Source organism: Pituophis catenifer, unplaced genomic scaffold, assembly GCF_029215685.1.
Source record: "Pituophis catenifer annectens isolate HBS135680 unplaced genomic scaffold, rPitCat1.0.hap2 SCAF_4, whole genome shotgun sequence".
Classification (NCBI taxonomy): Eukaryota; Metazoa; Chordata; class Lepidosauria; order Squamata; family Colubridae; genus Pituophis; species Pituophis catenifer.
Window position 1 is genome coordinate 124,528,211 of NW_027256884.1, and position 19,940 is coordinate 124,548,150.

A 19,940-nucleotide genomic window follows, 5' to 3' on the forward strand; every position below is an offset into this window, starting at 1 on the left:
ACGAGGAGAAGAAATTCAGCAAGGGAAGACGGTACTCTTTGCAATGAATGGGAATGTAATTTTTGATTATTTGAGATCAGTTCAGATGAAACTGTTGTAAATTGGTATGCTTGAATGTGTATAAATCCTTAGCAGCTCTGATTCTTATACAATAATTTTAGCCTCATGTAGCTCTCAATCACTTGAGATTCTTTTATCTTTATTCTTTCAAGCGTTTTATTTACAAGGACTATATTAACCAAACTGTATATTCTGAAGAGGTTTAGAGGCCAGGATATATAGCGCCCAATCAATCAAACTTGTCAAATTAGTTTTCTTTTTCTTAACCATCACATTTGGACGATGTGAAGAACCCACGTAATGGCAGACACAGAAGAAAAGTAGCTTGTGTAGCTTATGATTGTGTTAAAACAGCCATCATCTCTGCATCGTTATCTATTATTTCAAGACATAAGCTTCTCATGGACCGTACGGATTAACAGAGAATTTGTTACAAGGGAATGGGAATAATTCATAAAGCGGGAAGGCCTTGATTTTGAGAAGATATCAAACAGGGGACCAGAGCAGGGGTGAAATGCTCCCGGTTCGGACCGGATCGCCCGATCCGGTAGGGATGGCGGCGGGTGGTTCGGAGAACCGGTAGCAAAAATCCCTGCCCCCCCCATGCCCAGCGATCATCAGAGGCTTTTTTTTTTAACTTTTAAAAGCATTTTTTCTACAACTTCTTCCGCCGAAAAAATGCTTTTAAAAGTAATAAAAAAAGCCTCTGATGATCATGTGGCTCAGCTGGGATCTCAGAGGCTTTTCAAAGCATTTTTTTCTGCAACCTCTTCCCCGGAACCAGGAGCTACCCACCACTGATACATACACTAAATCAATAGATCTATGATCATCAGTCTGCTCACACCTGCAATCAAATATTTTTCTGGAAGGATGTTCCAGCGACTTCAGCAGTGTGTGTGTGTGCGCGTGGGTGTGGTTGTGTGTGTGGGTGAGAGAGAGAAAAAGAGAGTAATACACAAACACGTAGGCACAGTATCCAAGGAGAGACAGAGAAAAATTCTGTGCGTATTCCCCTTCCTCTCACATATTTAATTTGCGGTCTAAGTATCCATTATTTCAATTCTATTTGGACCCAATTTTTCACCATGCATCGATAATGCAACTGTTTCACCACTTTTTACATCAAGCAAAGAAACGCAGACTAGGAAGGAGGGAGAGAAGAGAAGAGAAGAGAAGAGAAGAGAAGAGAAGAGAAGAGAAGAGAAGAGAAGAGGAGTGTAAATAATTAAGAGGAATCTATGGAATCCGCCATTCCTAGTCTTACCTGGAAACTGTTGGAACTTAATGTGGGGCACTTTGTATGCAAAGCAGATCCTCCACGTTGAGTTGCAAATCTTGTGGACTTATTCCCTGGGCTGCACAATGCAAGTAACAAGAGGGAGAGATCATTCAGCCATTAGGAGCTTCTTTTCTTCCTTATAATTATGGTGCCCCACCATAGCGAGGATATGCCTCTTTCTAGAATGGAGAAAGTCACAGTGTACAGTAGTGGCCAAAATTGTGGAAACCTTTTGGGAAAAGTATATTTTCTAAAACTAGCTAATAACACCACTTTTTTGGGGGGTGGGTTCTAAATTTTTTACTACCGGTTCGGTGGGTGTGGCTTATTTTGTGGGTGTGGCTTGGAGGTCATGTGACTAGGTGAGCGTGGCTAGCTGGTCAAAGTCATTTCTGGAAGGTCCTCGCACTTACGACCAGTCCTCGCACTTATGACCCGACTCATTTGTTTGATTTTAACACTGATCAGCTGTAGGACGGCCCTTTGAAGCCCCGCGGCAAGAGTTTAAACAGTTTTTTCCCTTTAGTCATCAGCTGGGACTCAGGAGGCAGCAATAGATTGGGGATGGGGCCAAATAAAAGGTAAGAATAACATGGGGGTGTTGGGGGGTGGGGGGGGTGGGGGGGGTGGGAGGGCGGGGGGGGGAGAACCAGTTCGGTGACATCATATCGTCACCGCTACTGGCTCGGCCGAACCGGACCGAACCGGGAGGAACCCACCACTGGAGTAGTACCATAAAATTATATATCAATGGAAAGATAATTGAATCAAGAATGTAATGTAATAACTTTTATGAAGGATTTGCTATTAGAATAGCAGTTACAGGATAAAGAAGAAAAGTGAAACACGTAGAAAAAAATGAGATGTACAAAAATGATCACCATAGAAAAAATGAGCTGTACAAAAATTATCACCGTGTCAGTTAATCTTTAGTTGGGTAACCTTTAGTATGAATTACGGCCTTACAAAATCTTCTCGTGCAGTGAACACCAGTCTTTTAGTTCTGCAGCTGTTCTAATGTGAAACCAAGATTGAATGATGGCTTCTATTAACTGGGTTTTATTGCTGGGCGCTTCTGACTAACAAGTTTCTTTAGTTGGCTCCATCGATTTTCCATTGGGTTAAGGTCTGGGCTATTCCCAAGCCTTTCCAGCAGTGGAATAGGATTATCTTGAAACTCCAAAAATAAATAAATAAATGCTGTTATTATTAGCCATCAAATCTCAAAAATACACTTTCCCCAAAAGGTTTCCACAATTTTGGCCACTACTGTAAAACAGAGAGCAAACCACACTCCCTTGTAGACTGACGATGTTACTAGTTGGGTAATGAAATGTCAGCAAGAAAACAACCAAGCTCAGAGAGCAACATGAACGATTTCCCTTCTAGTTCAATGTATCCCAAAGTACATTACAGTGAAGACTTTAATATATATATATATATATATTTTCTGACGATCTGGGTGAACGGTGGGTTTCAGTAATGGAAGACCTGTTGGCAAACTTTATCAATCTGAGATCAGTGGTGGGTTCCTCCCGGTTCGGCCGAGCCGGTAGCAGTGACGATATGATGTCACCGAACCGGTTCTCTTTGTTTGGGAGCTGCCCCCCCCACATTATTCTTACCTTTTATTTGGCTCCACCCCCAATCTATTGCTGCCTCCCGAGTCCCAGCTGATTGGCTAGAAGGAAAAAAAACTGTTTAAATTCTTGCCATGGGGCTTCAAAGTGCCGCCCTACAGCTGATCACTGTTAAAAGGCAGTGTGGTCGTAAACCGGTGCCTCCAAAAACGAATGAGTAGACCGATGCCTCCAAAAACGAATGAGTAGACCGATGCCTCCAAAAACGAATGAGTAGACCGATGCCTCCAAAAACGAATGAGTAGACCGGTGCCTCCAAAAACGAATGAGTAAACTGGTGCCTCCAAAAAACAAATGGGTAGACCAGTGCTTCCAAAAACGAATGGGTAGACCGGTGCCTCCAAAAACAAATGGGTAGATCGGTGCCTCCAAAAACAAATGAGTAGACCAGTACTCTGCAAGCAGTTAAAAGCCTGGTAGACCAGTACCTCTGCTAAATCCTAAAGAATTGTCATATGACCATCAAGCCACGCCCACAAAATAAGCCACGCCCACAGAACCGGTAGTAAAAAAAATTAGAACCCACCCCTGTTTGAGATGTAGCTGTTGAAGCACCAGGACAAGATTTTAAGAATAGCAAAGTGGTTTTTTTTGTTTTGTTTTTTTGTTTTTACAGAGCAGAAAACGGGGTTCCATTGTTGGTAATTATTTCTCCCCTTGCAGGAGTTAATCTTCCTTAGGAAGGTTATATAAACCATCACTTTGGGCTCCCGTTTCTTGCAATGAATAATGAAAGCATCCTCGCGATAAAGACCTCGTTAAGGTCATCTTGTCAGTTCTGATTGCTAAATATCAGGCTGACTTCGGGTGTCATCATCTACAGCCAACAGCAGAGTGCTGAGAAGCTACTCAGCTCTCTTTCTGGGTCTTGACGGTTTCTAAATTCGGCTTTCATGGACCCTCAGCATCTTTATCGGTCCACAGGTCCAAATTCATTTTCACCAAAGATTTGGCCTTTTTAGAGTTTCTTGGGCTTTTGAGATTCCAGTTTACGAAGATCCTACTGGAGAAAATCAAATTCTCCAGGTAGGTGGGAAGGATCAGTTCCTAGGAATTCCTGTGTTTTGATCTGGGGTTAAGTTCTTCTGTTATTGGAAAAGAAGCCATGATTTTCCCAGTGGTGAAATCCAATTTTTTTTTTACTACCTGTTCTGTGGGCGTGGCTTGGTGGGTGTGGCAGGGGAAGGATACTGCAAAATCCCCATTCCCTCCCCACTCCTGGGGGAAGGATATTGCAAAATCTCCATTCCCACCCCAGTCTGGGGCCAGCCAGAGGTGGTATTTGCCAGTTCTCCGAACTACTCAAAATTTCTGCTGCCGGTTCGCCAGAACCTGTCAGAACCTGCTGGATTTCACTCCTAGATTTTCCTTTTAATTATCCCCAATCAGCAGTTCCTGATTCTTTTATTTCGTAGTATCAGAGGAATCGGCAAAGGAACTTCCCTGTGGGGTCCTTGGTGTTCTCTGAGCTTGGTGGTTTTCTTGTGGACGTTTCATTACCCATCTAGGTAACATCATCAGAGATGTTGGTGTGATGTTACCCAGTTGGGTAATGTAATGTCTTCAAGTAGGTTCAGAGAGCCCCAAAATCCCCACAGTTCTCCTCCTCCTCCTTCCCCCCTCCTTCTCTTCCTTTTCTCACACCCCACCTCATTCTAATACTGATGATGTTCCCTAGTTGGGTAATTTATTTATTTTACTTGTTTCCATTTCTATACCGCCCTTCTCCAAATAGGACTCAGGGCGGTGAACAGCCAAAGTAGAAAAACAGAACATACAAAATTTAAAAACAGTTTAAAATAATTAAATATTTTGGCCGTAAATTAAAACAACCCAATTTAAAATCAATTTAAAATTTAACTCAAGCCAGCCCAGCTAGTTGAAATAAATAGATTTTCAGGGCCTGACGAAAAATCCGGAGGTCTGTTATTGTGCGTATCTCTGGGGGGAAGTTGTTCCAGAGGGTGGGTGCTACCACAGAGAATGCTCTCCCCCTGGGGGTCGCCAGCCGACATTGTCTGGCGGACGGCACCCTGAGGAGGCCCACTCTGTGCAAGCGTACTGGCCGGTGGGAGGCTATTGGTGGTAGAAGGCGGTCTCGTAAGTACCCCGGCCCTAAGCCATGGAGCGCTTTAAAGGTGGTCACCAACACCTTGAAGCGCACCCGGAAGACCACCGGGAGCCAGTGCAGCTCGCGCAGGAGAGGTGTCACATGGGAGCGCCTCGTCGCCCCCATAATCCCCCGCGCGGCCGCGTTCTGAAAGGTTTCCAAGAAAACAACAAGATTTGGAGAACATTAAGGACCCCACAGTCCTCCTCCTCCTCCTCCTCCTCCTCCTCCTCCTCCTCCTCCTCCTCCTCCTCCTCCTCCTCCTCCAATACTCCAGACACCTCACTCCTCCGTAGCACTGTTGATGTTCCCTATTTTGGTAACGAAACATCTTCAAGAAAACCACCAAGCTCACAGAGCACAAAGGACCCCCAAATTCATCCCTGACTACAAGTATTCGCTTCTACGGATACCTTTTCCCTTGCTTGCCTCTTTCTATAGCAAGATCTTGAATCCCCAAGGAATCAAATTAAGATTTCTCCTCTTCATAGTGACCCACTTCCAACTTGGCCCAGGCCAGGCACCGGTAGTGTGAAAACTCTTTGGAAGAGCAAACTTAGCGGACCAGATGTACCCGTGGGTAGCACGATGCCTTCTCTTACAGAAGCTCATGTCATGTTCTCTCCAGCAACCTAATTAAAAAAAAAAAAATTGCTCACAGCTTAAACAAAGCAAAATAGCAGAGAGAGAGAGAGAGAGAGAGAGAGAGAGAGAGAAAAGAACATGACATTTGGAAAACATCTTCCACCCCAGTGGATACACTGATTGCAAGTTTGGGAGTTCTTGCTGTGAATGGAATGGAGTTGGTTTAGATCTCGTATTAGTATATAGTTGGTTTTATTACCACTGAGCAGGGGATCCTGTGTGTTTTCTCTAAAAAAAAAAAAAATCACCCCAAGATGTTGCTTGATGTTTTCTGTTCTGAATCCTTTAGATATTTATTTAGAAAGTTTACATGTGTTGTGGCCCGCCAGCAGCCAGCGGACTGGCGGCAGACTCAGACAGTGAGGAGGTTGGGGAGGAACATGGGCCAGTCCTGGAGTCTGGGGAAGGCTCTGATGAGTGCTCTGCGTTGGAGGCAGAGAGGGGGCCAGGACCGTCTGACAGTTGTCAGCTGCCTTCGGAGTCGGACATCAGTGGGGCAGAAGAACAGCTGGGGCTTGTTCCCAGTGTGTGCATGCACAGAGCTGCCAGGAGAAGGGAACAGCTAAAGAACAAGGGTCGACTCAGGAGTAAAGCCACAGGTGGACGTTGAATGGCCCCTCCCATGAGGAATAAAGAGGAGGGGAGTTTGCAGGAGACAATTAGTTCGCTTAATTGGTTCGTGACTCTCAGAGACTTCTTGCCAAGATTTGAAGATATCGGCCTGGCAGCTCTCCAAGCCAGATAAGGTCTGTGACTGTAAATGCTCCCTTGAAAGACTTTGCTGGATGTGAATGAGAGGAATTCACAGTAACTTAATAAAAAGGGTTTTTTGTCAGGACAAGGCTGCTGGGGGTCCGCGGTGGTTCGGGAGAACCTCTAGGTAAGATTCTGTGCAGTTCGGAGAACCCCCAAATCCCACTCCTGGCTGGCCCCGACCCACCCAACCCTCCCCTCCCCTCCCAGGAGTCCCCACATGGCCCGTTTTGGATGCAGGGTGCGCACGGAGGCTTGGGGAGAACAAAAAACAGGTCCACTGGAAGTTTAGGAAGGCCGGAAATGGTCTCGTTTCTGGCCTCCAGAGGGCCTCAGGAGCCTGGTGAGGCCATTTTTGCCCTCCCAGAAGTTCGAGGAAAGCCTTTGGAGCCTGGGGAGGGCAAAAACGCCCCCTTACCATGGTGCAGGAGGCTGACTAGGCCACGCCCCCCATGCCCATGCCCATCCAGCAACCAGGCAGAAAATCCCTTGCTAAAATTCTTGAAGCCCACCCCTAACTCCTAACATGGTGCTATCTAGGTGACATTGGAGCGTGCCTTCCAGCATCCCATCCCATGTCTCTTGCTGGGACTGCTGGGCATTGTAGTTTGACAGCATCTGAGGAGAGGCCAAACCTTCATCGCCCCCTTTCTATATTCTCTGCCTGGCTGGGTTTGAGTATCCAGATAAGAATTCCACTTTGCATTTAGGCTCTCCTTCGGCTGCATCTGCAGTACTACTTAAGAATGCGTTTAATTAAGAAATTGCTCAGTGTTTTTATGGATTATGGCCCGCCACGCTGCAAACAAACACACATTTCCCCTCTTTCTTTCTTTTTTTAATGTAGAAATGTATTAAGAAAGTGCTGTGCCCAATAAGCTTGGCAGAGAATGCTTTTAGATTCAGTACATATATTTAGTTGCTGAGTTGCTGATGCTTGTCGTAGATGCCACTGGAAAACACTAGTTTTTTGCTTTCTGCAACTTGAGTATTAGATAATGGGTCTAGCTAAGCTTCTGATTTAGATTCTCTGGGGACGTTTAAGCATCATAGAGGTATTCCGGTATCTAAGGGGCTGCCACAAGGAAGTCAATCTATTCTCCAAAGCACCCAAAGGCAGGACAAGAAGCAACGAATGGAAACTAATCAAGGAGAGAAGCAACCTAGAACTAAGGAGAAACTTCCAAATAGTTAGAACAATTAATCAGTAGAACAACTTGCCTCCAGAGATTGTGGGTGCTCCAACACTGGAAGACTTTAAGAAGAGATTGGACAACCATTTGTCTGAAATAGTATAGGGCCGTGATGTCAAACCTATGGCATGTATGCCACAGGTGGCACATGGAGCCGTACCTACGGGCAGGCAAGCCATTGCCCTAGCTCCCCTCCCAGGAGTCTCCATGTGGCCTGTTTTGGATGCCAGGTAAGTACAGGGCTCATGTGGAGCCTCTGGGTGGACGATTTCGGCCTCCGGGGGGCCTCTGGGCATTGGGGAGGTCGTTTTTTGCCCTCCCCAGGCTCCAAGAAAGCTTCTGGAGCCCGGAGAGGGCAAAAAACGGGCCTAGTGGGCCCACCGGAAGTCAGGAAATGGGCCGTTTCTGGCCTCTAGAGGCTTCAGGGAGGCTGCTAGGCCCAAAATAGGGCACGGGGGGGTCATGCATGCCTGCGCGGGGAGTGCGAAGGGTTGCATGGGGGGGAAGGGCAGAGTTGGGGGGTTGTGTGCGCATGCACAACTTACAACAGATTGTTTAGTGACCATTCAAAGTTACAACAGCACTGAAAAAAAGTGACACATGACTGTTTTTCACACTTACGACCGTTGCAGCGTCCCTGTGGTCACATGATCAAAATTCAGATGCTTGGCAACTGACTCATATTTATGACGGTTGGCAGTGTCCCGTGGTCCATGTGATCACCTTTTGCGACCGTCTGATCGGCAAAGTCAAGGAGGAAACCAGATTCACTTTTAAAAACCAGGTTACTAATTTAATAGCTGCAGCGATTCGCTTAACAAAAGGTGGCAAGAAAAGTCGTAAAATGGGGCAAAACTCACTTAGCAAATTTCTCACTTAACAACATGAATGTTGGGCTCTATGGTGGTCGTAAATTGAGGACTACTTGTAGATTATTGGCAGAAGATAGATTTGGTCTAAATCAAGGATCGGGGTTTATGTTTCCACAAAATATCTTTTGGAAGCCAATCAACAAAATATTAACAACACAATGTGGTGTAGCCCAAAATCAGGAGGAATCTGGTGGCACCTTTAAGGCCATTCACCTTAATATTCCTAATGTTGAGATTAGGGGATTGGCGACTAAAACATATGAAGAACAGTTGCAGGAACTGTATATGTCTAGCTTAATGAAAAGAGAGACTAGGGGAGACATGATAGCAGTGCTCCAATATCTCAGGGGCTGCTACAAAGAAGAGGGAGTCAAGCTATTCTCCAAAGCCCCTGAGGGCAGGACAAGAAGCAATGGGTGGAAACTAATCAAGGAGAGAAGCAATCTAGAACTAAGGAGGAATTTCCTGACAGTGAGAACAATTAACCAGTGGAACAACTTCCCTCCAGAAGTTGTGAATGCTCCAACACTGGAAGTTTTTAAGAAGATGTTGGATAGCCATTTGTCTGAAGTGGTGTAGGGTTTCCTGCCTAAGCAGGGGGTTGGACTAGAAGACCTCCAAGGTCCCTTCCAACTCTGTTATTCTATTCTAAAACACCCTGCCATATTTTAACACAATTGTCTTTCTGCGATTATCAGGAAGAAGGAACCGAGAATGACACAATGAATTGCTTACAATAGTTTCTTTATTGCTGTCCGCCCACAGACAGGAATCTTACCAGACTAAAGCACGCTATGAACTGTCAGATAATCCTGGTCCTGCATACCAAAGACTCAAGGCTGATTTGACTATCCCAGCTGAGCCGCGCAATCATCAGAGGCTTTTTTTTTTTACTTTTAAAAGCAATTTTTTTGGCCAAAGAGGTTGTAGAAAAAATGCTTTTAAAAATAAAAAAAAAAGCCTCTGATGATTGCGCGGCTCAGCTGGACAATGGGGTGGGGGGAGCAGGGATTTTTGCTACCGGTTCTCCGAACCACCCGCCTCCATCGCTACCGGATCGGGTGATCCGGTCTGAACCGGGAGCATTTCACCCCTGCTTTTTCCCCCCTAAAAGAGGGTGGAAATGTTGGTGCATCTTATATGCCAAATACAGCCATTTTTGGCCTCCTGAAGCCCCGCCCCACTCGTCCCATTTTTGTAAAAAATGGGCCCGTTTTCGGCAAAAACAGGGTGCACAGAGGGTTTGGGAGGCCTGCAGAATTCTCCTGTGGGCTGAGGAGGGCAGAAATGCCCCCGTTTTTGTCCTTCCCCGGCTAAAAAGCTAAAAAAGAAAGCTAAACCGCACGGCACAGCTGATCGTCGGAAATACCGGTTGGACTGAACGGGTAATTTTTATCACTACCAAATCGCCCGAACCGGAGCGAACCGGTAGCATTTCACCCCAGCCTAAAGGAAAAAACCTGATATCTTAGGTGGCCCTATCCTGGTCCTCAATTGCTCCTTTTTTCTTTTTGTCAAAGAAGATTTGCTTGCAGTTCTTGCTGCTACTGTTACAGAAGATGCAATTAAGTCCTTAGCCATTAAGGACGAGATTTAATTCCAACGGAGCACCTTTCGCTTTGTCACATTTTAGAAATTAAATATTTAGTTGTGTATTAAATTAGACATGTCGTGCCATCATTGGGAAAGAGGCTGCTCGTTTTGTTTTTTTGGGGTTTTTTTGCTGCATAAATGTTTTACAAGCCTCTGCTTTGCTTCTGGTGAATTAATAATGAAGATTTTGGACTCGTAATTGATTATTAGAGTTGAAGGGAAAAAAAATTAATTTAGAGGGCCCGAGTCAACATGCAGAGAGGGGGCGATTTCAATTTGTTGTGGACAAGAAGGTGGCCACACTTATCAATTAATTGGAACGGCGGTGGATAAATTAAAAAAATGGAAGCAATTTTGTCTACATCTTGAGGCTGCCTGTCATATTCATATTTGCAATAACAGGTGATTCCTTTTCTCCCACCTGCACTTTTGCTGTCTTAACCCTGACCCAAAGTTGATATAAGATAGGCTCCCTTCCAAGGCTTTCCCAGTTGCAATGGATGGCTGTGAAAGTTGGACCATAAGAAAGGCTGAGCACCAAAGAATTGAAGCCTTTGGACTCTGGTGCTGGAGAAGACTCCTGCGAGTCCCTTGGACTGCAAGGCGATCCAACCGGTCAATCCTAGAAGAGATCAACCCTGACTGCTCTTTAGCAGGCCAGATCCTGAAGAGGAAACTCAAATCCTTTGGCCACCTATTGAGAAGGAAGGACTCCCTGGAGGAGAGCCTAATTCTGGGAACGATTGAGGGCAAAAGAAGAAAGGAACGACAGAGGTGGCTGGATGGAGCCATGGAAGCAGTCGGCGTGAGTTTAAATGGACTCCAGGGATGGTAGAGGACAGGAAGGCCTGGGGGAACGTTGTCCATGAGATCGCGATGGATATGTGGATTGGACTGCTGCACTGACCAAGAAATGTTGGCAAGGGAATGGTCAGATAAGAGATAACATGGCCTATAACTGCATAGCGGACAGGGCAAGGGTCTTAGAAGGAACCCTCCCTAGTTTCTTGGGCTGTAAAGGAGGGGGATGATTGTACTTTTAGACTTGCGAGATTCTTTCAATGTAACTTTACAAGAGAACTAGAATTAGCCCATCAGGTTGTTGCGATTCCTATCTGGTTTATTTTGCAAGGCCAACAACATCCATCTTGCAAGATAACATCAATGTAGCTTTACAATAAAGTAGAATTCACTCATCTAGTTGTGATTTCTATCTAGTTTACTGCATGAAGCCGACATCCGTCTTGTAAGTCTGAAAATCCAATTTCTCCTGCCACCCCTTTTACAACCCAAGGACTTAGGGAGGGTGTCTTCTGAGCCTCCTGCCTTGCTCACTGTCCAGTTGCTGTCTCTTCGCTAACTCTTCCCTTGCAGCATCTCTTTGCCCAGTCTACCAATGTCTTTCTTACATACCATTAACTACCCACTGTCAGATAAGGCTGTACAGCTAGTCCTCGACTTACAACAGTTCATTTAGTGACCAAAGTTACAACAGCACTGAAAAAAAAAGTGACTTATGGCCTTTATTCACAGTTACAACCTTTGTGGCATGAATGTGTGATCAAATTCTGTGCAGTTCAGAGAACCCCCCCAAATCCCACTCCCCACCCACCCTGCCCCACCCCTCCCAGGAGTCCCCACGCGGCCCATTTTGGAGGCAGGTAAATGCAGGGCATGCACGGAGGCTCAAGGAGAGCGAAAAACAAGCCTACTGGAAGTTCGGGAAGGCCGGAAACGGGCCTCCAGTGGGCCTCCAGAGCCTGGGGAGGCCATTTTCACTCTCCTGGAGGCTCAAGGAAAGCCGCCAGAGCCCAGGGAAGGAAAAAAACACACACCCCACACACACACCGTGGTGCAGGAGACCGACTAGGCCACGCCCACCATGGCCACGCCCACCCAGCAACTGGGCAGAAAACACCTTGCTAAAATTTTTGAAGCCCATCCCGACTTTACATGTCTACTTTACATTGACTCTGATTGTCCTAATCGTTCATGCTGATAACATATAACTGTTGCATTTGCGATTATAAATTTGAAGCAGCCTCAGTTCTATCTGCTGATATAGTATTATTTTAATTGATATTATTAACTTTTCATGCCATTATTTCTGCCATTTTAAAACACGGGACATTCCCCTCCCCCCCATCTTCAGTTCTTAAGGGCATGCACATATGCAAATAATGTGGCTGCTTTATGCCCAGAGCTGAATACGCTGCGTACGATAAAGAAAATGCCTTTGGAAGGACTTAAGTGATACATTATCAGAATTGAAAGCTCCATTGTCTTAATCTGCAGGACAGGTAGGTAAATAGGCAAATATTTAACGATGATTAGGAAAGGTAAATTGGCACAGCTGCTTTTTACATATTGCTTTCATTAAGCAAGATAATTGGTGTGCTTATGAAGCCGTGTCTTCTGTGGAGGGGAATATCCCTTTTAATAAGAAAATTCCAATGTAATTATTTTTATATGAATTATTAATGTCTTGCCAATTTTTATGTAGGGTTCTATTACATTATCCAAGAACAGGCTTGTTAAATCCTAGCAGAGTGCTAAAAAAAATTCATGCACCCAACATCACATAGATGTATTAACCTATTGTCGTTGTTAGTTGCGAAGTCGTGTCCCTCCATCGCGACCCCATGGACAAAGTTCCTCCAGACCTTCCTGTCCTCTACCATCCCCTGAAGTCCATTTAATCTGCTTCAGTGACTCCATCCAGCCACCTCGTTCTCTGTCGTCCCCTTCTTCTTTTGCCCTCAATCGTCCCCAGCATTAGGCTCTTCTCCAGGGAGTCCTTCCTTCTCAATAGGTGGCCAAAGCATTTGAGTTTCCTCTTCAGGATCTGGCCTTCTAAAGAGCAGTCAGGGTTGATCTCCTCTAGGACTGACCGGTTTGATCACCTTGCAGTCCAAGGGACTCGCAGGAATCTTCTCCAGCACCAGAGTTCAAAGGCCTCCATTCTTTGGCGCTCAACCTTCCTTATGGTCCAACTTTCACAGCCATCCATTGCAACTGGGAAAACCATCGCCTTGACTATACGCACTTTTGTTGGCAGGGTGATGTCTCTGCTGTATTAACATATATATAAACCTATTTTATATATAAAGAGTTTTGGACCCTTTACGCACGGCAGGAGAGAAAGTTGAACATCTTTCATATGTGCTGTCTCTGACGTATTCTTGGCATCACCTGGTAGGACAATGTTCTAAATAGCGCAGTCTTGGAACGTGCTGGAATTTCTAGCATGTATACACTATTGAAACGGTGACGTCTTCACTGGCTTGGGCATGTCGTGAGAATGGCTGATGGTCGGATTCCGAAAGATCTCCTGTATGGAGAATTAGTGCCGGGAAAGCGCCTCAGAAGGAGACCACAGCTGCGATATAAGGATATGTGCAAGAGGGACCTAAAGGCCCTGGGAATGGACATCAACAACTGGGAAACCTTGACCTCCGATCGTTCAGCTTGGAGGCTAAAGACGCAGCATGGCCTTCCCCAATTCGAAGAGACACTTGTTCGGCAGGCTGAGGCAAAGAGGCAGTCCCGGAACCAGCGAAATCTGGGGGCTGGGCCGGGGACAGAATGTATCTGCCCTCAGTGTGGAAGGGATGGCCACTCTCGAATTGGCCTTTTTAGTCACACCAGATGCTGTTTTAGGACCTCTTTCCAGAGCAGGATACCATAGTCTCTTGAGACTGAAGGATGCCAATGATGAAACCTATATATAAATGTAGGTCTTTGATTATTCGGGTTTTCTCCCACGTAAAATTGGAAGTGTCTTGGCGACGTTTCGACGAAGTCTCATTCGTCATCTTCAGGCTGGTGTTTTCGGCTTTGTGCTTCTAGGAGCAATGTGTGATCGCAGCTGTTTCTTCCTTTTAACTGCCAGTCGGGGTGTGAACTGACTATATATAAATCTATATATAAATACACACAAACATACACAATTTGAAAGCATCCATTCTTCAGCGCTCAGCTTTCCTTATGGTCCAACTCTCACAGCCCTACATTACTCCTGGGAAAAGCATAGCTTTGACCACGTAGAATATCTCTTTATACAATACTTAAAACTAGTGTCTCTTCTTTGCTTCAAGCTTTGGATCTGAAATACACTTGAAAAAAAAAAACATGCACTAGATGTTAGATCACTTTTGACAAGAGAAATGGCAGTTGTGAAGCCGGATCAATATCTCAGCGGGAGACAGCGAGATAAAACACCTGTGCTATAATCACGCTAGAATCCCAATTAAAATAAAACACATGTGTTTTAATATATAGTTCAACCTGCCATCAGTTTCCTTCTGATGCTGGGCTTGAGGTGGAGGTGCCTGTGACAAGCCACAATCACTTTAAAGCAACAAAACGTGGGACATGGTGTCCTTGCACAAATTTGCACAATTATGGATTTGCATCATGATATCCAATTCGAGCCTGTAAGGTGAATCATATTTATGTAGATGTATGGCATTTCCTCTCCCATTGAAAGACCAAGGTCCAAAAGGAGATTCTCAGTCATTCAAGTCACGGTTGTCCCAAAGGTGCTTTTTGAAGAGGCAACTGGACATTCTGGTTTTTCTTTGAAGACGTTTCGCTTCTCATCCAAGAAGCTTCCTCAGCTCTGACAGGATGGTGGGGAAGGGAAGGATTTATACTCCTTGCAGACGGCTGATCATTTCAACAGTTCCAAGAAGGCTCCATATCCATTTGCACCACTCAGGTGACCCTGAGGACACAGATAAAACTCCAGGTGGCCTCAATGACTCTCTAAAACAGTGGTTCTCAACCTGTGGGTCACCCTTTCACAGGGGTCGCCTAAGACCATCGGAAAACACATATTTTCAATGGTTTTAGGAATAATTTTATGGTTGGGGGTCACCACAACATGAGGAACTGTATTAAAGGGTCGCGGCATTAGGAAGGTTGAGACTCACTGCTCTAAAAGAATGAAAATGACCAGCTGTCTGCAAGAAGCAGGGGTGAAATCCAGCAGGTTCTGACAAATTCTGGAGAACCGGTAGCGGAAATTTTGAGTAGTTTGGCGAACCGGTAAATGCCATTTCTGGCTGAGTGGAGAGTGGAGTGGGAATGGAGATTTTGCAGTTTCCTTCCCCTGCCACGCCCACCAAGCCACGTCCACCAAGCCACACCACACCCACCAAGCCACGCCCACAAAACCGGTAGTAAAAAAAATTGAATTTCACCACTGGCAAGGAGTATAAATCCTTCCGTTTCCAGCCTAGCTCTACCACGCATGGATGCACAGCTCCTGCTGGCCACCTGGTCTTCAGATCTCTATCATGCATGCACGGGGTGGCGGGGCCTTCCCCGATCTCCGGAGGTTCCCCCAGCGCACCCAACCTTTCTACACCATTTCTGCCACCCGTGCCTCCCCTGATCTCTGCAGGTTTCCCCCTTCCCCCCAGCGTGCCCTACCTTTCTACTCCATTTCTGCTGCCCGCACCAACCTGGAAGCCAAAATGGGGCACGGGGCGGCGAATGCATGGGGGCTGCATGCACAAGGGGGCACGCATATTGCATTTTGGGGGTTCGGGCACGCACATGTAAATTTGCACCCGTACACGTGCGCTTTGGGCATTCGGCACCAAAAAGGTTAACCATCACTGGACTAAATAACTACCCAGAGTTGCTGTGGGGAGGTCAACGGCACATCAATTTAATAAATTACCAGTATTGTTATTAAGTATGATCAATCAGTCAGCCTTCTGAGAAGGAGAACTGATCATTTGTGGGGAAAGGGCGGCTGAACTAATATCAGTTATGTAAAAATATGCATAAATGTATGATTTGCATAAAACATCAATTATGCATTTATGCAAATTGCATATATTTGATATTCCTTGCGTACATCAATTGCATGGCCTCCTTGAACTCTAAAATAATATTATTTCCATTGCACTGAAAATCCACTAAATGGGTCTGGAAAACAGGTACTCTGAAGGAATCGCCCTGCAATTCTTTCAGTAATTATGAAAAGATTGATCTATATAACTTTGGAAACTTGCAGAAGGTGTTTTTTTTTAAGAAATACCTTTTTCATATTTTAAACTAGACTTCAGATGGGAAAACGTAATTGCTTCCTATTTAAAATCAATTCAGGCTAACACATCTGAAATCAGCAGGAAATGCAAAAAAAAATTTAGACCTGGTGGGCATCGTCCAGTAAAAATAATTTCGTAATAAATGTTCCTTTTGCACTGAACTCAAGAGATTTATTTCTCATTAAGCAGAGAGAGTCAAAAGCTTGGAAAGGCCCACAAAATCCCAATTAAAGCATTCCTGACAGATGGTTGTCTAACATTTGCTTGAAGGTATCCAATAAAGGCCACTCTTTTTTTTTTCCTGAACAATCATTCGGAATCGACTTTCCTGAAACTTTAATTTTCTTCTTTCATTGTAGAACATCTCCTGGGCTTTGTAAAGTCCCACCATCTCTCTCTCCCCTCCCACTCATCACCTGAAGGATAAAGATCCCTTCACACTCTCTTCATAGAACCTTATTTCTACTGCTCTAGTCATCTTCACTGATCCTCTTTGAAACTGCATCAATTTCATCTGAACCTTTCTTAACATGTGCGGTCCAAGGTTGGAAGGCTGAGCCAACCTTGAGCCAGTCAGGATCGAACTGCTGGCAGTTGGCAGAATTAGCCTGCAATACTTTTTTTAATTATTATTATTATTAAATTTATATACCGCCCTACTCCCGAAGGACTCAGGGCGGTGAACAGGCACAGAATAAAATACATAAATACAAAAATTAGAAACATAATTAAAACCAAATTAAATAATTTAGCCCAAGACAATTAAAAATCCCAATAATTTAAAACAAATTAAAATTCCAATTTAAAAATTTAAAAGAAAGGGGAGAAAATTAGGCCAGGCCGGCTTGCTGGAGGGTCTTAAGAGCACGGCGGAAAGTGCACAGATCCGGGATCCTCCGTATCTCTGGGGGGAGCTCATTCCAGATAGTGGGTGCCCCCACAGAGAAGGCCCTCCCCCTGGGGGCCGCCAGTCGACACTGCTTGGCTGACGGCACCCGGAGGAGCCCCTCTCTATGAGAGCGTACCGGCCGGTGGGAGGCTGTTTGTGATAGTAGGCGGTCCCGTAAATACTATATACTAGAGTAGCTAGTGTTAGGAATGATCCCCATAATTACCAAAAGATATGGTTATGGTCATTACCTAAGAAACATCGAGATAAACGGAGGAAGCTGAAGTTAAAGAGAATGACAGGTAGGCCGATAAACCAAACTGAAGAAACTGAGCTAGTGAAAAGAATAAGTAACTGTATCCAACCAAGAGATGGTAAACAGGAGTGTACAGAGTCAGTAGATAATGGCTGTAAGGAGTAATTCCAGCTATAGTAGTAGTAGCGTGTGTACCAATGAGAGTAGGAACCAAAGCAGGAAGCAAGGACATAATGGAGAAAGAAAGCATCATGAATATGTTAAAGCATTCAGCTGTTCAACTTTAAATGGGAGGAGCGTCAGGGTAATGATGATTTAAAACTGACCAGCCCTTTAAGACTGAGGATGAGTCAGCAGGGTTATGGCCCTTTAAGAAGCTGTCTATATAACTCGTTACGCACGGTCACTCATGCCCTTGTCACCTCCCGCCTGGACTATTGCAACGCTCTCTACATGGGGCTCTCCTTGAGGAGCACCCGGAGGCTCCAACTGGCGCAGAGTGCGGCCGCACGGGTGGTTATGGGAGCAACATGGCGTTCCCATGTAACACCCCTCCTGCGTGAGCTGCACTGGCTCCTGGTGGTCTTCCGGGTGCGCTTCAAGGTTTTGGTTACCACCTTTAAAGCGCTCCATGGCTCAGGACCTGGGTACTTGCGGGACTGCCTACTACCACCAATAGCCTCCCACCGGCCGGTACGCTCCCATAGAGAGGGGCTCCTCCAGGTGCCGTCGGCCAAACAATGCCGACTGGTGGCCCCCAGGGGGAGAACCTTCTCTGTGGGGGCACCTACTATCTGGAACGAGCTCCCCCCAGAGATACGGAGGATCCCGGATCTGCGCACCTTCCGCTGCGCTTTAAAGACCTTATTATTTCACCAGGCGGGCCTGGCCTAATTTTCTCCCTCTTTTATAAAAGATTTTTAATTTTAAAATATCTTTTAGTATTTTATATATTCAATTTTAAAATTGGTTTTAAATAGTTTGGGGTTTTAATTTGTCTGGGCCAAAATTATTTAATTTGATTTTAATTCTACTTTTAAATTTTGTATGTATGTGTTTTATTGTTTGGCTGTGCACCGCCCTGAGTCCTCCGGGAGTAGGGCGGTATAGAAATCAAATCAAATAAATAAATAAATAAAATAAATAAGGGAGGCCATTAGAGGGCATTTCTCTCTCTCTCTCTCTCTCCCCTCGTGTATCTGCATTGTAGTTCTCTGTGTAGAGTTGAAGATTGATTGCTTGCCTGGCTTTGCTTAGTGTATGTATCCATACTGTCTATAACTTGTATCTAAACCACTGTTTGTAATGACAAAACCTCCGTGTACTACATTTTGCTCCTGGGTTGTCTCAAAATAGCAGTCACACTGTAAATACTCTGACATAACCACTGTGCCACCACGGCTCCTTAGGTTGACAGGTTCGTTCCAGTAGTTCATTTTCTCCATTAAATCCAAACTTATCTATAAGATGCAGTCTGTGATTGCATCAATTGAGCTGCTGTACATCCTTTTTTAAAAAAGAAATACATTTGCATTTGATCTTTAAATGACTAAAATAATAGTCCATCTAATGAGCGTTATTAAATACGTTGCATTTTTAAATATCGCGTTTCATAATCGGATTTGTTTTGCTGCACTTCTGCATTTCAAAACCTTGCTGAATTGCTGAGATTGAGCCTGTAGCGCTATTATAGTGTTATTGTATTTTAGACAGCTTTTAATTCTCTTGCGTATCATCTCGAATATTACTTACAACTGAAAGAAAGTCTCAGCGCATACAGTACTCAAATCCACCAATCTTGATGAACAGCAAAACAAAAAACAAAAAATACAAGGCAACCATTGCAGTAATTTCTCATTTTAACTTTGCTAAATAAATCCAACCAATAAATGCAATGTAGTACAAAAAAGTAAAATAAAATAAACCTCCAATACCAAACACACAGAGACCAGAATGAAACAAAACTTCTTTCCAAAGCAGAAGAGCACACTCAAATTTTGTAAAAATAACAAAGCCCCTTGTATGTCGATGGAGATTCTCAGTCGTTGTCCCAAAGGTTCTTTTTTGAAGAGGCAACTGGGCTTCCTTCGTTTTTCCTTGAAGACCTTTCGCTTCTCATCCGAGAAGCTTCTTCAGTTCTGAGTGAACGGTGGAGAAGGGAAGGATTGATATCCCTTGCAGTCATCTGGTCGTTAGTACTCCCTCTGAGAGTCATTGAGGCCACTTGGAAGTTTATTTGTGCATCCCTCAGGCAGGGATGGGATTCAGCCGGTTTAGACAGGTTCAGGTGAACTGGTAGTTACGGCCAGCGGCTCGGTCCAGTTGCCTTTTGAAAAAAATACACCTTGTATGTTTTTTCCCTTGCCGTCTGTGATACGCAATGCTTCCAAGTCAAGTTTCCAAGTTGTCCCCTTTCATTTATTTCTCTTTGCAACATCTATAATTTATGTGATTCCATTACTCCCAAATCCAGTTTTGGCTACTTCTGGACCCTTTAGTAGAGACTGAGAGCTGGAGTTGTCAAATGTTTAAAGATTAAAAAAACAACAACAATAACCATGTTTTGCGGTTTTTAAATCAAAGCA

General features: G+C 44.7%; 1 protein-coding gene across 2 annotated transcripts in view; it reads left to right on the forward strand.

Annotated features, from left to right (window-relative positions):
• Positions 1–19,940, forward strand: part of DLG2 (discs large MAGUK scaffold protein 2) — a 1,162,532-nt gene that overhangs the window by 762,969 nt on the left and 379,623 nt on the right. The gene's annotated exons all lie outside the window — the stretch shown is intronic.